The 18,029-nt window shown below is 37.6% G+C and overlaps 1 protein-coding gene and 1 pseudogene across 7 annotated transcripts in view; one reads left to right on the top strand and one right to left on the bottom strand.

Annotated features, from left to right (window-relative positions):
• The window catches only part of Evi5 (ecotropic viral integration site 5), a 226,985-nt gene that overhangs the window by 43,601 nt on the left and 165,355 nt on the right, over positions 1 to 18,029 (top strand). The gene's annotated exons all lie outside the window — the stretch shown is intronic.
• Positions 2,426 to 3,279, bottom strand: LOC100721846 (twinfilin-2-like; annotated as a pseudogene).

Genomic DNA, 18,029 nt, shown 5'->3' with positions numbered 1-18,029 from the left:
CTGCAGTGGAGGTCATTTCAATGAACACAGTCATTTGTAGACTGTTTTAACCCTTTGCCTGACAGCTGTGTTCATATGTATATACATACGTGTTACAATGCTTGTGTTTTGGCTGGGGATTTAGCTCAGCAGCATAAGCGCCTTCATGGCAAGCAGGCAGTTGTGAGTTTGATCCCCGGTACCGATAAAAAGGAAAAAGACAAAAAAAAAAAAATGCTTGTGTTTTGAATTTTTTTTGATATACAATCAGAAGTTGAGTTGCTGAATTTTTTTTTTTTTTTTTTGTCTTTTTGAGACAAGGTTTCACTATGCAGTTCAGGCTGGCTCACTTTGTAGCCCAGGCTAGTCTTGAACTCATAATTATCCTCCTGCCTCAGCCTCCCAAGTGCTGGGATTACAGACATGAGCCACCACACCCGGCTTGAGTTGCTGCTGATTTTTTTTTTTTTTTAATCCGTACCAGGGATCGAACGAGTTGCTGAATTTTATAATTCTACATGTATTTAATTTTTGAGAGCCTACCATACTGTTTTCCACAGTAGCTGTAATATTTATTTTCTCATTAACAATGCCAACATTTGTATTTTAGCTTCTGAAAATAGCTATCTTCATGTGAAGTGGTATCTGATAGGATTATATGCAAAAGATGAGAAGTATAAAACAAAAGAGGCCTTTATTCTGAGAACATGGAGAGAGAGAACCAGCACCCCCCGACCACTGGAGTCCGGCTTTTTCTCTGGCGGACACGTGGGTGGCGTGGCGGGTATGTAAGTAGCCTCGGTTTGGGTTGGAACCCAAGGGGACATCAGGGATGCACGGGTAGCCCATTGGTCTAGGTTTGGCGCCATAGGTAAATTCCCAGGGGCAGGGAAGATGAAGTCACAGGTAAATTGCTAGGGTGAGGGAGATAGGAGCTCCTTGGCTTTACCGGCTACAGTGTCCTGTCTGGGCCAAAACCCTTTCAGTATCTCATGGTGGTTTTGATCTGAATTTTATTAGTGATTATTAATAATACTGAGCACCTTTTCATATGCTTATTGGCCATGTGTCTGTCCTTTGGAGAAATGTTTGCATATTTTTATTGCTTCTTTTTAATTATAAGCCATAATTTTATATATTACATTATTATACAGTATTTCAGTACATGTGTACAGTGAGCTGATTAAAACAGAGTAATTACCATTTGAATCTCCTTTATATTTTGAATATTCTGGCACTTTTCCAGTTCTTCATGAAATATACAATAGGTGTAAACTATTGTCACTCTCTTGTACTATATAACAGTAAAATTTGTTCTTCCTATCCAACAGTGTTGATACTTGTTACCTAACCCTCCTCTTTACTCTCTGCCCCTTCCTAGTAATTACTATTCTACTTTCAACTTTTATGAATAATACCTCAAAATATGGGATTATGGGCTGGGGATTTAGCTCAGTGGCATAAGCATCTGCCTTGCAAGTGCGCAGTCGTAAGTTTGATCCTTGGTACCGATAAAAAATAAAATAAAATAAAAATATGAGATTTCAGTCTGTCTCTCTTTTTGCGTCTGTCTCTCTGTCTCTGTCCACTGGGTGTTAAACCAAGGACCTCTGTTCAGAGCTACATCCCCAACCCCTTTTTACATTTTATTTTTATTTTGAGACAGGGTCTCACTAAATCACTAGTCTGGGTTCAAATGTGCAAGCCACTTGCCTCACGCTGAGGTTATAGGTGTGTGTCACTATGGCTTGTAGTATCTCTTTAATATGATGGTTTCAGTTCCTTTGGATATATATTCAGAAGGATACCTGGAGCTCATAGTATGTTTGTTTATGGAGTGAGATACCTGATTGCAATTTTGATTTGTAGTTCCCTGATTAGTGATGTTGAACATTTTCCCCAAATATTTCTTCTTTTCAGAAATATCTATCTTATATGAATTGCCTATTTTTAATTGGATTATTTATGCTGTTAGGTAAGTGGTTTGTAGATATTGTTTCCTTTCAATAGATCATCTCTTCACTCTGATGATTGTTTTCTTGGAAATGCAAAAGATTCTTAGTTGAAATCCCTTTTGTCTGTATTTGCTTTTGTTCTTTACTCTTTAAAAATAAATTTTTTTTTCAGTCCTGGAGATTGAACCTAGGGCCTCACGTATTAGGTAGTGCTCTGCTACCAAGTTATATTCCTATCCTTTATTTTTTTAGGGGAGGGTTGAGACAGGGTCTTGCTTTGCATTGCAAGCTGGCCTTAAACTCACTATGTACCCCAGGCTGGCCTTGAACTTACAGCAGTCCTCCTTTTCAGTATCTCAAGTGCTGGAATTACAAGGGAACCAAGGCAGGCAACCCTATAGTCTGCACAACAACCTGGCTCTGTCTGGCTGCCTAGCTGTCCTCCACCCTCATCAGGGCTCCAAATGAAGTGCTTGTGGCCATTCTTAACCCTAGAGTTCCTTGGGCTTCCTGAAGGCCTGCTTGAAGGCATATTGCTTGGGGGTAGACTTTATCATGGAGGAATTTGGTTATCAGATCTGCTTTATAGCCAATCTCAATCTTACTGGAAATCTTCAGCTGAAAATCCTGCTTTATGGAGTTGAGGAAGTGTCTCTTGCAGTTGGAATACTGTACTTGATTCTGTACTTGTAGCCTGGCATGGAGTAGATGAACACCACACCCTCAAAGGGGTCACCCTCATGGGTGTGCTTATAGAGAACAGTGTGATAGTGGGCAGCATCTTGGGGTACTTGGGAGAGGAGTTGGGCCACCTCTGTGGGCTCTGTATGTACCAGCTTGATAGTCTCCTGTTCCAGATCCAGCTTTAGCTGGATATAGCTGATGGTCTTCTGCTTGAGCTGCTGAAGCACCCGCTGGACCTGAGGCTGCAGGGACAAGTTGAGGCCCTGCAGCGTGTGGTGCTTGCTTTCCATGCTGATCTCTATTTTCACCTCATTGATACAGATTTGCTGGAGCTCTCTCTGTCTTAGCTGAAGTCAGAGGGCCAGGGGTAGCACAGGACAACAGGCCTTTCTGGTACCCAGCAATGGGACAGGTCATCCTTCATTATGCCAAAGGCTTGTCCTTGATGTGATTGTCTCCAGACTTTCTTTACTGTGGTCTGTGTGGCAGCATAGAGCATCTTTAGCTGCAGGTAACCAAAAAGTCACTTGAAGCCTTGAGCATTCTGTGAGGCAGTATTGAAAAGCATGTAGTAGGCCTGATGGGCATCCTGCAGAGGTAGCACAGCCCTGTCATAGCACTGGTCCCAGCAGCCCAAGGGTACCTATGAGGCATCCAGCATGAGCTACTGGACCTAGTTGATGTCTTTTGATGAGCCGATGCTGTGATTGAAGGTGTGTTATTACTGAATGAGCACACTGGTTGATTTGGTACCACTCTAATTCCAGTAGTCTTGATAAGATAAAAGGGGCAGGAAGATGCTGTTAAGGTCTCTTGTTGTTTTTGCTGTCTTCTGCCTCCATGAACTGTTGCTCTTTGCCATTTGCCACCCTGCCTTGACACCCGCCAATTATAGACTGAAACCTCTGCAATCCGTGTGCTAAATAAACCTTTCATCCTTTAACTTTGAGTGTTGGGTATGTTGTCTCAGCAATGAGAAAAGTAACTAAGACACCATGTCTTAACTCCCCCCCTCATCCCCTGTAAAGATCATCATGGCAGAATGAGGATATTTTGCAATTGCTGTTTCTTAATTTGTTAGGCACAGGTATTCTTCAGGCTACTGTAATCTATTGTCTGTTTCCTCACTGTGAAATGAACTCACTGAAATCATTAATGAGCACATCTTTTGCCAACTTTTGGCTTTCCTCACTATCCCTAGTAGTTTATATTTAAGTCTTACTAGTGTTAATGGCCTTATTTACATTTTGTAGTGTTTTTGTTGCTCACTTGTGAAATGAGAAAAACATCTACTTCATAGCATTTCAGTGACTAAATGACTTAATACATAGAGTACTTACAACAGTGCCAAGCACAATTTAAGTGATCAAAAAATGTTCCCTGATAGTTTTTCCTCTCTCATTGAAACTTGTTTACTAAACCTGTATAGCACCATGCAGTGGGAGTTGCATGGAGTGTAGAGATTAGGTGGCACAGAAGACTGCTTACAACTGCATTGCAGAGTTCCTGAAAATCATAATATGTAGAAACTACTATACTTGTTCTCACTACTAAGTTTACAACTACTATACAGTTAACAAATATATTAAAGGAGTAATTGGGATGCTACTTTAGGTGCTTTTCCATTGGACTGTATGAAATGTAGAAAAGATTAACAGGAAAGGACTGCCTTTAATTGTGGCATCCTCCATGCTTTGCATGTAGGCTTACAAGTAAATATTCAGTAAATGATATAATACATGTAAAGTGCTTAGAACAATGCCTGACATACCTCAGACCCTAGAGTGCTTGCTGATACCCTTCCCCCTCTCTTCTCTTTGAATTGTTTTGTTTTGTTTTGAAACAAGATCTCACTATGTAGCTTAGGCTGTCCTTCCACTTGCTTATGTAGTTCAGGCTGGCCTTGTACTCACAGCAATCCTTTTTTGCCTCACCTTCCCAAATGCTGAGATTACAAATGTGTGCCATCACACCAGCTACCTCTTTGAAATTTTGTTTCATAAACTGACACTTACTAAAAATGAGCCTAGTATAAAATTACACCAAGATCTTGGCCTGTATTCTGTTCTTGGTTTGCTTATCTCAAGGAAGGAAAATTAGATGTTTGGTTGGCAGCACCTAGTAAAGGCCATTTTCAGAGGAATAAGAGCAAGTAAGTTGTTAAGAGGAGAACAGAAGAAAGCAGAGAGAAGGGTAAGTACAACATAGATTAGAGAAATGGGAGTTGAGTAGCAGGCACTATGGAGAAGCCAGTAAGAGATGACGATGAAACAGCTTTGCACTCTGTTGTGGTGGTGGAAAAAAGTCTCTGAGTCCTCATTAGCCTTTGAAAGTGTTTGAACTTCTATGATAAAAGCTACTTTTCTGGTTTCTGTACTTTTTGAAGGAAGATTGTAAAGTGATAGATTGTAAGTTGTTTATATAAAGAAACTATACGTAAGCAAATTCTATTACAGAAATTATTTGTGCATTATTTCTGCAAACAGATATGAAAAAATAATAGGATATACCCCACTGCTTTAAGGAAGGGAAAAAGGTGGAGCTGTAAAATGATTGGTAAATCTTAAAAGAGAAAATGATTATTTGTTTATGGCTAACATGTAGATATTATCAAATGTGTAGTACACATGTTTTTTTTTTTTAGGAATTTGACATTCGATATTTAGAGATCTGTCAAACTTTTGACTTGTGATGAGTAAAATGTCCTCAACCCAGGGGGAATATTGTGCTTAGGAATAAGATTCGCAGTATGATTTTGAAAGTAATTAACCATAGCTGAGACTTTTTCTAAGCCATAATTTGGGAACTAAAACTAGGATCTGGAGTCTTTAAAAATAATTATTGATATATATTTTTTTGTCAGTAACCAGAAATTGAACACAGGACCTCACGACCTCACAACCTCACGCTTACTACATAGGTACTGTGCTGCTAAACTTATATTCCTGGCCCAAAAATAGTTATTGTTTTGGGGGGAGTTATGAATATCCTTAATTCTTTTTTTTTTTTTATCTTTTTCCTTTTTATCGGTACCAGGGATCGAACTTACGACTGCCTGCTTGCAAGACAGGTGCTTATGCCGCTGAGCTAAATCCCCAGCCTCTAATATCCTTAATTCTAATAATGCATAAAGTAATATAATAGACTGTTTCTCATGGAAGATCTTATTCAAAATATTTCAATAATAGCTAAAGCTTTTAGAATAATGAGACATATAATTCCCATAGCAGTGATGGCAAACCTTTTAGAGATTTCAGTGATGCAAATAGCATGCTGTAGCACATGCCACCACCACTCACACAGTGCAAAATTTGCCCCTTCAAAATGTACGATTGAATTGTATTTATCATATTCATAAGCTTTTAAAGTCATCAATAACCTCTCCTAGAATGTGTTCGTCACTTCCAAAAGAAATTCATTATCCATTAGAAGCCATTCTCCATGTTCCTCCCTGGATAATGGAAACTATTGAGCTTTCTGTCTCTATAGAGTATCTTGTTCTGGACATTATGATGTGCTATTCTGTTTATTTATTTTTTTATTTTAGAGATTAAGACAAAAGAGGAACTAACAAAGCAGATCAGATCAGAACAATGCAAGCAACACAGCATTTTACAAGATAACCCATAATTAACAGGAACTACCATAATGTCTCTTTCTTTGAAATAGTTGAGTATAACTTCACATACAATAGTATCGAACATAACAAAACAGTATAAAACCATTTAAGAGAATGAAAGCATTACAGGGCATTCAGAACCAAATAAAAGAGAATGAACAATGACTACTATATTACCTCATTTTCCATAGAAAATTTGTTTGTAACACATAATAAAATCCAATAAGATAATAGAACCAGTGGAAACAGAAGAACAAAAGCATAGTAGGACTTAAGAATAAGATGATATTAAATCAGTACTGGCTATTATAATGTCTTGTTTTCTTCAAAATAGCTGTTCATACTATCAAAGATAATAAAATGAAATAAACCAGGATAAAACTCTTCCAACTAATGAATGCAAACATTATAAGGCTTCAAAGTAATTTAATGGGGAATCATGATTACCATAAACTCTTATGTGCTCTTACCATTTCTTATACCAGGGAGACTACATGGTATTTACACATGTGGGTTTATTTCACTTATGAGTATGGTCTCAACCTGCATCCATTCATTTATAAATATCTCAACGTTATCATTCTTTATAGGTGAGTAGTACTCCATTGTATAAAAATACCACAACTTTTTTATCCATTCCTCAGTTGATGGACACTTAGATTGTTTCCAAGATCTGGCTATTACAAATTGTGCTGCTGTAAACATGGATGCACATAAATCACTGTGGTATGATGTTTTCAGTTCTTCTGGGAATATGCCCAGAAGTGGAATAGCTGGGTCAAATGGGACCTCCAATCCCAGCATTCTGAGGAACCTCCAGACTGACCTCCACAGTGGTTGCACCAGTCTGCACTGCCACCAAAAGTGCAGGAGAGTTCCTTTTTCCCCACAGCCTTTCCAGCATTTATTTTTGGTGGTTTTCTTGATCCTGGCCATTCTTTCAGAAGTGAGATGGAATCTCAGTGTTGTTTTAATTTGCATTTCTCTAATGATCAATAACGATGAACATTTTTTCATGTATTTATTTATTTGTTTTTAATTTTATTTAAGGAGAAATAGAAAAAAAAAACAAAAAAGGTACAGGTTATACAGAATTTCAGAAAAAAACAGTAGGAAATCACTAGTTAATAGGTTACATATCGTCGTCTTAGAAATAGTTGTTCAGGTTACAAAATTAAAGCATATAAAGTGGACATTCAAACAGTGAGACTGCAAACAGTTCTGTTCAATGATCCAACAAAACTCAGTAATATGGTTATCTATCTTACACACTTAAATATACATGCAGTTATATCCTTTAGAGCACTTTCTTCTCTCTTTTGTACAATGACAATTACACATTTTGGGTTTTATTACTCCTACAGTTCTTTATTTATTTTTTTAAAGCCAGTCAAATTTAGCAGTGGGGGGGTGGTATACCAACTTTAGTGACACTAATGTTAATAAGTTCTGATAACCCACTGCCATTGGATCAGCCGACTCCCACAGTTCTTACTACTTTTTTTTTGAAGAGAGTAAAACCAAATGTGACATAGCAGAGCAGAGTCAGTCAAATCAAAAGGATGGACATAATACATAATGTAAAAACAAAATACAAGGTGATCAACAATGGTTACCATACTGCCTCTTGCCATCTTAAAAAGAATTGCCTATATCATCAGTTACAATAAAATTGAACAGTAAAGAATAAAACCAAAACATTGGAGACATTATAGGACTTCAAAAGATGATAATAGTCAACCAGAATGGGCATCATAATGAATCTTATTGTTTTCACAGTTGTTGCCTATACTTTCGAACTTGGTACTATCAAGCAAAACAGAATAGAGGAAAATCAGTCAAAACAAGATGGTGAGAGCAATACAGGGTTTCAAATCAAGTTAATAGAAAATCAAAGTGGGTTACTATAATATATCCTGCTATTTTTTATTTATTGTTTCCCTTAATTAAAAAGATAAAAAGAAAAAAATAAATAATAAAAAAAGGAGATTGAGACATAAGAGGGCATAACAACAAAACATAACCATTTAAGCAAAATAGTGTTTCAACACAAGATATTCCGACATAAAAGTAGTTACTATAGTGTCTCTTTCCTTGAAATCTTTGAGTATAACTTCGTATACTGTAGCACCAAACATACCAAGACCATGTAAAACCATTCAAGAGAATGACAGTATTACAGGGTATTTAGAACCAAGCTATCAGAAAATGAACAATGGTTTCTGTATAATCTCCTTGTCTGTAAAAGTTTTTGTTTATATTATCACATATAATAAAATCCAATAAGATACAACATGTTAAGACCAATGGAGACAGAAGAACAAAAGCTTGATGGGACTTCAAAACAAGATGATACTAAATCAGCACTAGCTATTATGATGTCTTGTTTTCTCCAAAATAGCTGTTTCTACCATCCAACCTTCTCTGCCTCATTTTTGTTGAGCTCTTTTTCTGTCATTAGTTGTCAGTTTGTCTTCTTCATTTCGCTTTCTGCTCCATTCATTGTGGCCTCTCTGCCACTGTTTCTGGAATCTTGATTATTATATGCCTGGGTGTAGTTCTGTTTGGGTTGTAGGTGGCTGGGGTCCTGTATGTCTCACACATCAGAGTATCTTTATTTTTTGCTAAATTAGGGAAATTCTCCTGAATTATTTCTGTGAATAGCTTTTGTAGTTCATTTGTTTGTGTTCCTACTTCTTTTTTTATGTTCTTAATTCTTAAGTTATAGATTCTCTTTATCATCTTCTAGCCTTTGTATTGTTGCTGTTTGTTTTCTTGTTATTTTTAAGAAGTTTTTCATTTCATGCTCCCACATTACAAATATGCCCTCCAGTTCAGATAATCTATCCTCACTTTCTTTCAAGCTGTTAGGCCAGCTTTCGACAGAGTTTTTAGTTTCCTGGTAATCTCTTTGAACCTGCTTCATGTATTCTGTGTTTTCTCTATTTTCTCCATCGAACAATTCTTCCCTTTTTTTCTGTTCTTCCATTCCACCATCTGTTTTTTCTTGAGCGGTGCTTAGCATTTCTCTAACTATCTACTTATATCTTGCTTTATTTCATTAAATACTTCACTTTTGAACTCGTATATGAGGCTCTAGAGATATTGCTTTATGCCTATTGGTGCCGTGTCTGATATTGCATGTTTTCTGTCCTCATTCTCTTTTGCATTTACCTTTCCTGGATCAGTGTTCTCAGGATTGGGGACTGAGGACCCTTTCTTGTTGCTCCCTCTTCCTATACTTTCTGTTCCTTCCATACAAGCATATATAGGAGGCCCAATTTTTTTCTTTGTCAGTTACAGTGTGTTTGAATCCGTCAGCTAGGTGTTCCCGCCCACTGCACTGTACTAGGGAGACACAGACCTGGGCAGCCTCTACTGTGCCGCCCTTCCAGGTCAACCTACCGGAGGCTTCACTGCTAGGGTACACCGCCAGGTGCTGGGACCTGGTTTGGGCTAGCCTACTGGGTCTTAGTCAGTGGTGTCACCCAGGCCAAGCGCTCTGCACCAATCCTGCTTGAGAGGGGAATATGCAACTAAAGTCACTGCAGCGTCCTGTTCCTGCTAGTCTGTCGGGCCCAGAATGTCCTCTTTTGGAGCCTCCTTGTCTATGGAAGGGTCCCTGTTCTTCTCACTCACTGTAGGTCAATGAGGGCTCCCCGACAGTCCTGCTCTCAACTCTGTTCACCGATTCCCGCTCTCAGAGCTTTTCGTGTCTCTCTCCCTGCTGTGCTGATTCAGATGCAGCAGCGGCATCAGGAAATTCAAATCACGATTTCCAGGGGTGCCGGGTTCCAGCTTCTGTGCTGAGATTTTATCTGTTCCAGTTATAGCACTGGGATTGCATTTCCAGTTGGTTTCTCTCAGTTTAGTTTGTTCCTGGGTCGGCAGGGTATATCTCGCCCTGCTTAGGACTCCTCACACTACACCATTCCTGAATTCTAAGCTGGGTATCTCAGAGAGCCTCCATAGCTGCTGTTATCTATCAGCCATGTTCTCCCGGAAGTCCTTTTCATGTATTTATTTGCCATTTATATTTCTTCATCTGAGAACTTCATCTCAGATGCCCATTTTTGCTTGGGTCTTAGAATTTCGGGTGTCTGATTTGTTTTTAATTCTTTCTATGTTTTAGACAAGAAGTCCTTTGTCAGAGGGACAGTTCACTAAGATTTTTTCCCAGTTTGTGGGTTTTCTTTTCACTATGCTGGAGATTTCTTTTGACATGCAGAAACTTTTTCATAAGACATGATCCCAGTTATTGATTCTGGGAAGTATTTCCTGCATGGTTTGATTCCTGTTCATGAATACCTACCTCTGTGTCTTCAAGATTTTTACCTAATTTGTTTTCCAACAGATTTAGTGTTTCTGTTTTAATATTGAGAACTTTGATCCATTTAGATTTTAGTTTAGTATATGGTGATAGGCATGGATTTAGTTTTAGTTTTTGGTATATGGAGGGCCAGTTTTTCCAGCACCATTAATTAAAGAGACTGTTGTTCTTCCAGTGAACATGTTTGGCCGCTTTATCAAAGATGAGGTGGTTGAGTATGTTGGTAGTTGTGGTTGTATCTTCTAATCTATTCCATTGATCTTTGGCTCTGTTTTTATTCCAGTACCATGTTGATTTCATTATACCTGCTTTGTAGCATAACTTCAAGTCAGGGATTGTGATGCCTCCTGCCTTGCCTTCGCTGCTTAGAATTGCCTTTGCTATTCTAGGTCTCTTTTGGTTCCAGATCTGTTTTAGGAGTAATTTCTCTAGATCTATGAGGTATGTGGATGATATTGGGATTGCATTGAATCTGTATAACAGTTTTGGGAGAATGGCCATTTTTACAATATTCATTCTTCCTATCCATGAACAAGGGATTTTTTCCATTTTCTGAGATGAATTCCACTTGATCGTGGTGTATAATCTTCTTGAAGATTTGCTGCATCCTGTTTGCCAATATTTTATTGAGGATTTTTGCATCTGTGTTCATTAGGGAGATTGGCCTATAGTTCTCTTTTTTAGTTGGGTCTTTCTCAGGTTTTGGTACTAGAGTTATATTTGTCTCCAGAAATGACTTAGGAAGAATTGCTTCCCTTTCGATTTCATTGAAGAGTTTGAGGAATGTCGGCATTAAGTCTTCTTTGTATTTCTTGTAAAATTCCGCAGTGAATCCATCTTGGGCCTGAACTCTTCTTTGTAGGTAAGGACTTAATTACGTTTTCAATTTCATTAATAGAAATTGGGTTAGTCAGCAGTTTTACATCTTCTTGACCCAGCTTTGGTACTTCATATGTTTCTAGGACCATTTCTTCTGTGTTATCGAACCTATGAGAGTAGAGGTTTTTGAAATAGGTGTTGATGATCTTCTGTATTTCCATAGTCTGTAGTGATTTTGCCTTTTTCATTCCTTATTGCATGAATTTGAGCTTTTTCTTTCCTTTTTAAAAATAAGGTTGACTAGGGGCTTATTAATTTTATTTATTCTTTCAAAGAACCAACTGTTTGATTCTTTGGATTGTTTTCTTAGTCTCTATTGCATTAATTTGTGTTTTGATTTTTATAATTTCCTCCCTTCTTTTGGCTTTAGGTTTGACTTGCTCTTCTTTTTCTAGATGTTTGAGGTGTAGCATCAGGTTGTTTATTTGTATTCATTCTGTTTTCCTGATGTGGGAACTCAGTGCAATAAAATTTTCCTCTGAGGACTGCTTTCATTGCATCCCAAATATTCTGGTAAGTTGTATTTGTATTTTCGTTTGCTTGTAGGTATTGTTTAATTTCTTTTTTAATTTCCCCTGTGATCCACTGGTTGCTCAAGAGTGTATTATTCAATTTCCATCTGTTTGTGGGGGTTTTGCAGTTTCTTTTATCACTAATTTCTAGTTTCTGGGCTGGGGATTTAGTTCAGTGGCATAAGTGCCTGCCTTGCAAGCGCGCAGTCATGAGTTCAATCCCTGGTACTGGTAAAAAAAAGAGAATGGAAATTAATTTCTAGTTTCATGGCACTATGATCTGATAACATGCATGGGATAATTTCAGTTCTTTTGCATTTATTTAAATATGTTCTGTGAGCTAGTATATGGGCTATTTTAGAGAATGCCCCATGTGCTGCTGAGAAGAATCTATATTCTGATGTTGGATGGAACACTGTGTATATGCCTATCAAGTCATTTTTTCACAGGTGTGATTCAGTTTTGTTATTTCTTTTGCTGATTTTCTGTCTGGTTGATCTGTCCCTTGGTGTCAGTGGTGTGTTAAGGTCTCCTATTATAATTGTATTATTGCTAATTTGATTTTTCTGTTCTTTTAATACTTGCTTTGTATAACTGGGTGCTCTGTATAATTTGGTGCATTTATATTTAAGATAGTTATCTCTTCCTGTTGAAGTTTTCCCCTAACTAGTATGTAGTGACCTTCTTTATCTTTTAGGATCATTCTCAGTTTGAAGTCCACATTATCTGCAAACAGAATAGTTCCCCCCTACTTTTTTTCTTGTTGCATGAAGTATTGTTTTCCATCCTTTGACTTTCAGTCTGTGAGTTTCCTTTTGGGTTAGATGGGTTTCTTGTAGACAGCATATGGTTGGATGTTGTTTCCTGATCCATTCTGCCAGTGTGTTTCGTTTAATTAGTGAATTGAGACCATTTACATTAATGATTATAACTGTTATATATTGGTTTATTGTTGACATGTTATCTTTCTGCTGTTGCATCTTTATCTTTCCATTCTGTTTAATCATTTACCTTGCTCAGTGTTTTTTTCCTTTGTGTATCTAGACTGTCTTTCAGTATTTTTTGCAGGGTTGGCTTTGTGATCATGAAGTTCTTCAGCTGTTCTTCGTCATGGAAGCAGATTCTGATAGGTTTTCCTTCATAGGTGATCTGTCTTTTCTCTCTAACAGCTTTTAATATTCTGTTCTTATGTTAGATTTCTGGGATGGTGATTATTATATGTCTGGGTGTAGTTTTATTTTGGTTATGGCTATTTGGAGTTCTATATGCTTCACTAATCCTAACATCAGTTTCCAGTCTCATGTTTGGGAAATTTTCAGCTATCGCTTCTGTAAATATCCTCTTGATATCATTTGTGTTGTCCCCTTTTTTTTTCATTTATCCCTATCAATCTTTTTTTTTTTTGTCTTTTTCCTTTTTACCTGTACCGGGGATCGAACTCACGACTGCCTGCTTGCAAGGCAGGTGCTTATGACGCTGAGCTAAATCCCCAGCCCCCATCCCTATCAATCTTATGTTGTTTTTCTTTGCATCATCTTGCAGCTGTTGAATTGTTATTTCCTGATTCCTTGTTATTTTTAAAAGATCTTTCCTTTCCTGTTTACTCTCTGCAACCTTGTCTTAGAGTCTGAAATTCTATCTTCTCTTTCGTTGAGTAGGTTTTGACAACTTTCGATGGAATTTTTGATTTCCTGTATATCTCTTTGAATCTGCTTCATGTATTCTGTTTGTTTCTTATATTGTTCACCCAGGGATTCTATCTTTTTGTTTTGTTCCTCTAATTTTTTAGCTGTGTCTTCTTTAGATGTATTCAGCATCTCTTTAATTACTTTTATCATTTTTTCTTTTACATGGGAGATTATTTCTAATTTGAATTCCTTTATAGCTTCCTGGAGTTGCTTCTTTTAGTTGCTATTATTTCAGGTGTATGGCATATATTTTCTTCTATGTACATGACTCCTAGGCTTTCCTGGAATGGGCTGGAGGTTTGAGATTGCCTTTTGGTCTTTCATTTTGTCATTTTCCTTTATTTCCATGTTTCAAGTGTTCCAAGGTTTCCCCTGGGCATGTTGGAAATCATCTCCTGTGCCTTAGGCTCCTGAGACTGAATGGAGGTTGCTGAGCATGGTCCAGCCAGGCCCTCAGGCCTTCCTGTGCGACCTCCATTGTTCCAGGAACCTGGGCAGGCACCTAATCACTGTGGATGATGGTCTAAAGTTCTCTGTGAGCTAGGACCAATGTCCTGGATCTCACTTCAAATGCTCTCAACTCCCCTGACTGAAGAAGGTGGCTGGCCCCAAAACCTCCCAAGGGTAGTCTAGTGTGCCTGGGAGCTGGGCGGGTCCTTGACCACTTAGAGTGATGATCTAAAAGTCTCTCGGGACTCAGGATGGCACGCAGGACTCACCCCAGCCGGCAGCTGAGTTTCCCTGATTGAAAGAAGGTCTGATGTCCTATTCTGGATATAAGAATGGATAATAGGTAGGGATATAGGTCAGCAGCACAAGTGCCTGCCTGGCAAGTATGAGGTCATGAGTCATTGCCCAGTACAAAAAGAAAAAAAAAAAAAAAAAAAAAAAGGAATAGTATAATATCTGACGTTTTATATGTGATTACTAAGCTCTTTTTTAATGATAAGCATAGCATTTTCAAATTACTGTATATTTACTTTAAAAAATAAATGCATAACACCTTTAGGGGGTAAACAGGAACTTTGTGACATAGTTACATTGTCAGATTTATTATACTTCTTTGGCATCAGTTTACTCAGAAAGTGACGTAGGAGGTTCATAGGCAGCAGGGTAAAGTGTGAAAAAGTAAGAGTTAAAGGAAAAACAGAATGTCACGAGCTTCCTTTTGTCAAAAACTGTCATCTTTGTAATTTGCTGAATTGATCAGTGTAAAGGGAAAAATGAGAGGATCCCAATGTATGTTCTCTAGGCCTTTTAGAAAACATTGAGTTTGGCCACATACATGTGAACCCATATAAAGAGTTATATTGCAGACGTCAGGGCAGTGGATACTGTTAACAAAGGAATGCCATACAAAGGAAATCATGACAAAAGTGGAGGTTCCTATGGTATTACACAGTATATTTTTTGCATTGTTATTAACAACCAAGATAAAGGGAAAATTCTTGATAAGAGAATTAATGTGTATATTAAGTATAGTAAGAGCCATTCTTGATTTTATATTATCTTGTTTTGAAGTTCTTTTCTGTTTTTTATTTTAAAGAGGAAAAAAATACTAAAACAATTTCAAAACGCATCAATTGGGGGCAACAATGGTATATACATTGTACATTGTCATCTCCAAATCATTGACCTGGAGCACAAGACATCTGCATTAGTTGTCCAAACAGTACCAACACAAATCTTTCTCTTCAGTGAACTCTGAGAAACCTGTAGTAAAACTATCATAACTATCTTTTATATACATATGCACACACACATATATACATATTTCTTTCAGCTTTTCACACTAGTGAGACAATACAATATTTACATATATGCGTCTTACATGTTTTACTTATGAGTATGATCTCAAGTTGCATCCACCTATAGAAGTCTTTATCATTCTTTATGGCTGAGTAGTACTCCATTGTATAAAAACACATCTTTTTTATCCACTCCTCTGTCAATGGGCATTTAGATTATTTCCAAGATCTGGCTGCTGTTATCTGAGAAGTGTGTATTCACCTCAGATGCCCATTTTTGGATGGGGTCTTTAAAATTGAGAGGTCTGATTTTTTTTTTTTTTTTTTTTTAAGTTCGTTCTGTGTTCTTGGAGGTAATCATTAGTCTGAGGTACAGCTGGAAAACATTTTCTTCTACATTGTGGGTTGTCTTTTCACTCTGTTGGTGGATTCTCTTGCTGAAAAAAAGCTTTTCAGGGCTGGAGATTTAGCTCAGCAGCACAAATACCTGCCAGGCAAGTGCGAAGCATTAGTTTGATCCCCGTTACCCCTCCGCCTCCATTTAGCTTTATAGTGTAATTTCAAGTCAGGGATTGTGATGCCTCCTGTTGTCCCTTTGTTGCCCAGGATTGCCTTTCTGTTGTAGGTTATTTTTGGTTCCAGATGAATTTTAGGATTGTGTTCTCTAATTCTGAGAGATATGCTATTGGAATTTTGATTGGAATTGCATTGAATCTATGTAACAGTTTTGGAATTTTGGCTATTTTCTTTTCTTTCTTTCTTTCTTTTTTTTTTTTTTTGGTCTTTTTTGAGACGGGATCTCGCTGTGCAGTTCAGACTGGCCTTGAGCTCACTTTGTAGCCCAGGCTGATCTTGGACTCGCAACGATCCTCCCACCTCAGCCTCCCGAGTGCTGGGATTACAGGCCTGAGCCACCACGCCCAGCAGGGCCATTTTCACTATATTGGTTCTTTCTACCCAAGAGCACAGGATAGCTATTATTTTCAATATATTCTCTTCAGTCTCCTTTTTGAGAGTACTATAGTTTTCCATATAGAGTCTTTTATATTTTTTGTTAAATTGATTCCTAGGTATTTCATTTTTTGGATGCTACTGTGAAAGGTGTTATTTCCCTGGTTTGTGTCTCATGTACAAGAAGAAGGGTGTTGATCTTTGAGTATTGACTTTGTATCCAGGTATGTTACTGAATTTGTTTATTAAATGTAGTAGTCTTTTGGGTCTTCTAAGTAGAGCATCATGTCAGCTGCAAATAATGATCGTTTAATTTCTTTCTTCCCTATCTTTCTTTCTTTTCTTCTTCTTGTCAAACTGCTTTAGCTAAAGTTTCCAGGACTGTGTTGAAAATGAGTAGAGACAGTGGACATCCTTGTCTTGTTCTTGATTTTATAGTGAAAGTTTTCAGTTTTTGTCCATTTAGTATGATGTTGTCATAGATGGCTTTTATGAGATTGAGATAAAGAGCATCTATTCGCATTTTCTGTAGGGTATTTTTTTAAAATCATGAATGGGTGCTGGACTTTGTCAAAAGCTTTTTCTGCATCTGTTGTGATGATTATATGATTTTTGTCTTTGGGCAATATGGTATATTATGTTTCACGTGTGTTGAACCATCCCTGCATCCCCGGGATAAATCCCACTTGATCATACAATCGTACAATCTTCTTGACAATTTGCTGCAGTCTGTTTCCCAGTATCTTATTGAGGATATTTGCATCAGTGTTCATTAGGGAGATTGGTCTGTAGTTCTCTTTCTTAGTTGGGTCCTTTGTCTGGTTCTGGTTTTGCCTCCAGGAATGAATTTGTAAGTATTGCCTCCCTTTCAATTTCATTAAAGAGTTTGAGAAGTAGTGGTGTTAGGTAGTTACTAAATTTCTTGTAGAACTCAGCAGTGAATCCATCAGGGCCTGGGCTTTTCTTTGTTGATAGGTTTTTAATCGTATCTTTGATTTTATTGTTTGATCTTGGTTTATTTAGGATTTTTATATCTTGATTCAGCTTTGGTAATTAATATGTATCTAGCAGTCTATTTCTTCTGTATTTTCTATCTTACTAGAATACAAGATTTCAAAGTAGGTACAGATGATCTTTTGGATTTCTGCAGGGTGTGTTGTGGTTTTTCAATCTTTTCATTGTTCCTGGGTCCACGGGACCCACCTCTCTCCTTCTTGGCTTCCTCATAATGCTATATTGCAGCATCTGGATGGTGACTCTCAGGCTGTTTTCTCTGCTCTTTACCATTCTGCCATCTTAGTTCTAGAGCCTTGTGTGTGCTTTTGAGAGCGAGAGAAGGGAGGATCTATTCTGTTTTTGTTCTTTAAAATGAACTAAATAAAAAAGAAGATATAAAAGACAGTGCCTGCCTGACAAGTGCAAGGTCCTAAGTTTGATTCCTGGCACCAAAAACAAACAAACAAACAAACAAACAGATAAAAGATGTAAAGGTAAGAAAGTAAAGCTCCTGCTAGCTAAGAGGGGATTCTGAGTAGGATACATATAATAGCTCTTTGTTTAGAGCCTTTGAAGGGATTTAGAAGGCAGGTTGTGCTGCTGTGTAAGAACTATAATCTCTACTGTGAAGGTGAATCCATATTTTTAAGGATCTGATTGAGTGTTCCTAAGTGTGCAGGTGTGTGTG

This window comes from Cavia porcellus, unplaced genomic scaffold, assembly GCF_034190915.1.
Source record: "Cavia porcellus strain 051 isolate PalLab524CR breed Dunkin Hartley unplaced genomic scaffold, mCavPor4.1 scaffold_1, whole genome shotgun sequence".
Classification (NCBI taxonomy): domain Eukaryota; kingdom Metazoa; phylum Chordata; class Mammalia; order Rodentia; family Caviidae; genus Cavia; species Cavia porcellus.
The sequence above is the reverse complement of the archived record's forward strand: the minus strand, read 5'-3'. Positions and strand labels throughout refer to the sequence as shown.